The sequence below is a fragment of the Myzus persicae genome, unplaced genomic scaffold (assembly GCF_001856785.1).
Source record: "Myzus persicae strain clone G006 unplaced genomic scaffold, MPER_G0061.0, whole genome shotgun sequence".
Classification (NCBI taxonomy): Eukaryota; Metazoa; Arthropoda; class Insecta; order Hemiptera; family Aphididae; genus Myzus; species Myzus persicae.
This window is the reverse complement of record NW_019102099.1, coordinates 197,446-203,445: the sequence shown is the minus strand read 5'-3', so window position 1 is coordinate 203,445 and position 6,000 is coordinate 197,446.

The following is a 6,000-nucleotide window of genomic DNA, read 5'->3' as shown; positions in this document are numbered from 1 at the left end:
GATCCTCCTGTTAATATACACGTTAATAATTATAATAGTGAAGATTGTTTATGTAGTGATTTGTGTACATGTAACCAGGTTCTGTAAGGTTTTGATCGAAATTGCCGTGGTCTAAAAACCAAATTAAGTATTTTAATATGTAATGTTGCTGTTTTTGATTATGTTTTTATCTGTTTCACTGAAACATTACTATGTTACAGCTTCTATTCTAACCAACTATATATTATTTATAAATGTGATAGAAATAGTAGTTTTTCTAGGAGTGGTGGCGCTCTCATTGCCATTCGTAGTGACTTAGTATTTAACATAATTTACACTCCAGCTACTAATGTAGAACATCTATGTTTTAAACTTAGTTATAATAACATCCAGTATGTAGAGTGCTCAGTGTATTTTCCACCTAGTTGCCCGATTTCTGCTTACGAGTCTTTTATATCCGCTGTACAATCTGTTCTTCTCCTTCACCCAGAATGTGTATTAATTTTTTGTGGCGACTTCAATTTGCCAGATGTTATATGGTCCAACGATGATTTTGGTTTACAATACAATACGATTTATACAATAAGGTTTCTAATGCCAGAGTCCAATGTGCCCCCATTTGCGGTTTTTAATATATTCCAACTCAATGATATTCATAACTCATTTGGGGGTATTTTGGACCTTATGTTCTCCAACGATAAAAGAGTCTATATTTTAAAAGCTGTAACTTCAGCAATGCCTTCAGCCTTATGATCTTTACCCGTCGCTTGATATTATGATAAACTTGATAAAATCTCCCCTTTACTTGCTCGTTTCCATAATTATTATGACTTCCGCCGTGCTCCCTATACAAAAATATGCAAATTCCTAAATTTATTTAATTGGTTGGAGACCACAATGTCTCTCAACGTTGATGAGACCATTAATACAATTTATGATGCCTTACACTTTTGCATTTTAAACTGTGTTCCGAAAGTGTCATATGTACCATACAGACATTTCCGAAATTATTTTTTAAAATCTTAAACATATTGTTGTAAGCATGAAACGGGCGACTGCTAAGTTTAAAACCTCGCTCTATGCCCTTTATTATTCGGAATTCCCTACACTTCAAGCTTCTCACAAGACAGAATATAAGATATGTTATACTGTCTACCTGTCTCGTACTGAGTCTATGCTGAAATCTAACCCTAGGACTATAAATGATCGAATACAAAATATTTCACAAGACACCGAAATTTTACGTGAAACATCGTACAATATATCAGATTTAAATGCATACATCAATGAAAATAAATCACGACTAATCGATGATCAAAAAAAAAGCATACGAGAGAATGAATTATGATGACTATTATTGAAAAAGATAAAGGATTGTTGATTTTTTTGGACGCGCCGGGATTTACTGGAAATTTTTTTTATTAAATTTGATATTAACAGAGATAAGAACAAAATACGGCTTAGCTTTGGCTGTAACTTTCTCGGGTATCACGGCTACCTTATTATGGCAAATTCTACAGTAAAATCACCATTGAATTTCACCTTAACAGAAGCCTACTTGCAATATTATAGATAATCCGACAACCCGTAAATTTTTAAAAAGAATTAAAGTAATAGTGTGGGATGAATGTACTATGATGAATAAAAAGGATCTGAAGCTTTAAATAAAACTTTACACGGTTTAAAGAACAATAATTCAATAATCTCGAGAGTGCCATTGCGTGTGAGTCTCCGATCGGATATGGGTTGATATGAAATGAAAAAGAAACTGAGAAGTGTCCTGTAGGCTGTAGAGTCTAGTTTTGTAGCTCGGTTAAATGATCTTCACATTTCTGGTCACTAGTGAACGGCAACGTTCTTCAAGTCCCCTGATCTACATAACATATTGTCGATAGATGTTCTCCCGTGAGTAATAGTAATAGAACTGACAGTAAAAAGTTGACACTCAGCTGACCTATCATTATTCAAACAAAACGTTATATGTGCTGACAAAAAAGCTGGAGTCTGGAGTGTGTAGTATACGCTAACTGGCAACTGCCAAATATGTTCGCATACATATCTGCTTCCACCAGAAACTCGATGTGACTATACGTTCTGCCAATTTTTAGTACTTAATGTCATTACCGGCATGAAACCTGTTATGCATGACAAAACTAATGGTTCACATGATATATTATAGGCACAAAAATACATCATGTACTTCCTTTAGTGGCTGTTACGGATACTCTGTGATAACCTAGTTAATGTCTGTTTGGCAGCGACTTATATTATATTATTATTTTCGCGCCAAGTATATATATATATACTCTTATATTTGAATAATATTTTTTATTTTTTATTTTAACTATGGATACGCTGATGAGCGGCTATACGTGCAACTCAGCCATCTTAGTAGGCAATGTGCGAAAAATCGATTTGATAAATGCTTAAACCTTATTTATTATATAAACATTATAAACACACAATATAACATGTATATAGATATACAATTAAACATTTTATTTTGCTGATTTCAACCAAAATTTTTAGGTACTGTTCTCAATTGTATTTTACCGATCAATTTCATTATAATTCACCTATGGCATTATGGATACTCGGCAGTTTTCTGATTTGGTCAGCATCTCCATCGCCTGATCACTGTCGCTTCTAAATAATTTTGGAGGGCACTTATGATAGTAGGTAGTGACTCGAAGTCAAAAAACAAAAATTGTTTTTTACCAGTAGCTTATGTAACACATTCGCTTGGATATTCAGATAAAATGAAAAAATGAATAGTTTTTTTTTTGCTAAACTAAAAAATTATAATAATTGTTTATTATTCGACGTCGATATCGACCTCCCTGGAAGCATTTGTGGTTGTCGAGTTTGATTGTTATTTATTTTCAGACAACGACTATTTTTTAGCAAAAAAGGTATAGCCTGTATAGGTATACAATTTACACGTTTATTTTAATTCGTAGATAATTTTTAATTGTTTATTAACTTAGACTAATGCTATTGCAATAGAAACCTTCTCCGTGATATAGGTACTCTTTCGTTTAAAAAAAATCAAGAAAATCTGATACGTTGTTCCAGAGTTTACCCTGTACAAAGATTTTCATTTTTCATTTATATAGTTAAGAGTGCTATAATACTATTGGGTTCATTGTATTATCAGAACAGAATAATATTTCTCTGAAGGAACCTCACATATTTATGTTGTAAAATGTGAAAGATGAATAAAGTAGACTGGTTGTCATACTTATCAGTGAATTCTTTAATGAATTTTTACTGGGTTTCTAAAATATATTCTTAAAATAAATATACCTAAATCTATGTTTAAATATCAAATTTCTTCAAACTGCTAATGTCTAGAAAAATATAAAAATATTTGTATGTTATAATATGTACTTAAAGATAATACTATGTTTGGTGAAAAATTCAAGTATCTATAAATACAATTTGACAACAAAATAATAAAATCGGTTTTATTTAAAACTTTTTATTTTTCTATTTTTTTTTTTTTCAAAAATGCATTGAAAATAAAGACAGAAGTTGCATTTTTTTCTGATATGAAAAAGTCTTTACAAACTCCGAAGAATAAAAAATAATAAACTAATTGTAAAATCAATACATTCATCTCTCCACTCAAAATCTTAAATATGATGTACCAACTAGATCCACTTATGTTGTAAGTTGAATGTAGGTTCTTTTATTCCAAGTTGTCTTTTAAAAGTAATTTATAAATTTAAATTTATTGGGTTAAATAAAAGTAAAAGATTAATATATTGCTTACCTATATTTTAAACTTGTTAGTATAGTGTCAATTTTCGTGAATGCAAGAGAAAGAATTCAAACACATTATAAATACCTAAACTAAGAATATTATTTCTAATTAAAATAATTGATTATATCTAGTGGATTTTTATTCCTGGGTAAAATATACTTAGCGAAATTTTATTTGAGGTAAATAATCTCTTGTGAAGTTTTACCCTCGGAGAGATAAAATCAACATGGCGACATTTTACCTCAGTGAGGTAAAATATCGCTGAGGTAAATTTTCGAGGTTACGTCGGTTCTCGACAAAAACGATTTTGGTTTTTGATGAAAACTCTAAAAAAAAATACCGTATATACATGCAATTTTCACTGAATATTTAAATTACAAATTATGAAATTGCAAGAAATTACATTGTCTAAACACCATACAATTGTCAAATATATTGATTCGTGTTCAACTATTTATAAGCATATACAATTTTTTAATATGGTAACGTAACAAGATATACATACTGCTGTAATGAATAGTCTGGTATATGAAATACGCCGCGTGTACTGTACACCTAACTACCTAAGATCCACCGCCCCAAGGCCGTATCTGGGGGGGGGTTTTGGGGGTTCAAACCCCCCCCGAAATTGTTCGCGTTATTTTATGTCGTAATAAAATAACTATTTCAGTCTAGAATAATCGATAAACATTGATACGTGCATATACGAATGACAGCTATGGTCTACGTTATAAACTTAAAAATAACAATTTGTACCAGATAAAAAAATAATATCTTCGCTGTGCTTTTTACTTCCCAATAAATGTACTAATTCCGAATTAGAAGCAAGTGATTTCGAATTATACTCAGAGTTTTTAGATTTGGATGCACTTTCGAACGAGTTAAGACTTTGGAAAAGAAAATGGTGTGATAAACCAATATTAGAACGATCTCCTGAAATACTTGAAGCATATTCAAATTGTAACAAAAATTTTTTCCCAAATATTTCATTTTTATTAAAAGTTTTGGCAACTTTACCAGTAACTACGGCGACACCTGAAAGAACTTTTTCGACGCTGAAAAGAATAAAAAATTACCTAAGGAATGCAACTGGAGAAGACCGATTGACTGGCCTAGCATTACTCAGTGTACATAGAAATATCGTTGTAGATCCAGAAGAAGTAATCAATCGTTTTTCAAATGAAAAACAAAGAAATATAGAGTTTGTCATATAAAATATAAACCATTTTTCAAACTAAATGTATAGAATTAAGTTAAATAATCTAATTAATATTAAGTCTAAAAATGTTTTAATGTGAATTTCATTAATAAATACTATTTATAATTCTACAATATTATGAATTTTTAACCATATTTAATTACCTACACAATATTATAATACAATTAGAACACACATTTTTGGATTAAAACCCCCCCCCGAAATTAATTTCCAGTTACGGCCTTGCACCGCCCTACCACTCTCACGCCACCGTAACACCTTAATCATAATTCATAATTATTCTAATCGATGTTAGAATTGTACTTTTCTCCCACCACCCGTTTCACCGACGGCAACCGGCTTCCGCCGGCCCGTTTTTCTTTTTTCCTTCTCTTCTCTTTCTGCTGCCGAACTATCAAGTTCGCATTGTTTATTTAAACTATTATATTTGTGGACAAAAAAGGAGTAGCGATAGCTAAAGTCCTTCCCAGTGATGTCCGTGGAAAGACGGGTGATACTCAAAAAGGATGATCAGACACTGAGACACCGAAGAGTGTCTGCAGATCCCTTTAAAGGTATGTGAGTACTATTAAAATAAAACTGTACTATATATATATATATATATGGCTGGTAAAGCATTTTATTCTTTTTTATTATTATATATATATATTATATATATATATTATATTTGTCCTTGTTGACCGGTAACCGTCCAGTGGAGCCATTGGAGTCTAGGCGTGGTTTATTATTCATAATATGTTATTATTATACTATAAGAATCTGTTGAGCCTCGCGCGTCGTTTGCTCATTGTGTAAATTATTTTATTATGTCCGAGTTTTAAGCCCTTTTGAGCTTTCTCGGCACCAACTTAAAAACATATCAGTTTTCCCACATAACTTTTGTGTCTTGAGTTGTATTTTATTATTATTAGTATTACAATCGTTATTAATTCATCCTTATGTAATGCATTTATTATAATGAACAATAAAATCCACGGTTTAAAAACGAATTTAATCTACTGTAGTATACTAGTATGTCGTATACGCCGATCACTTT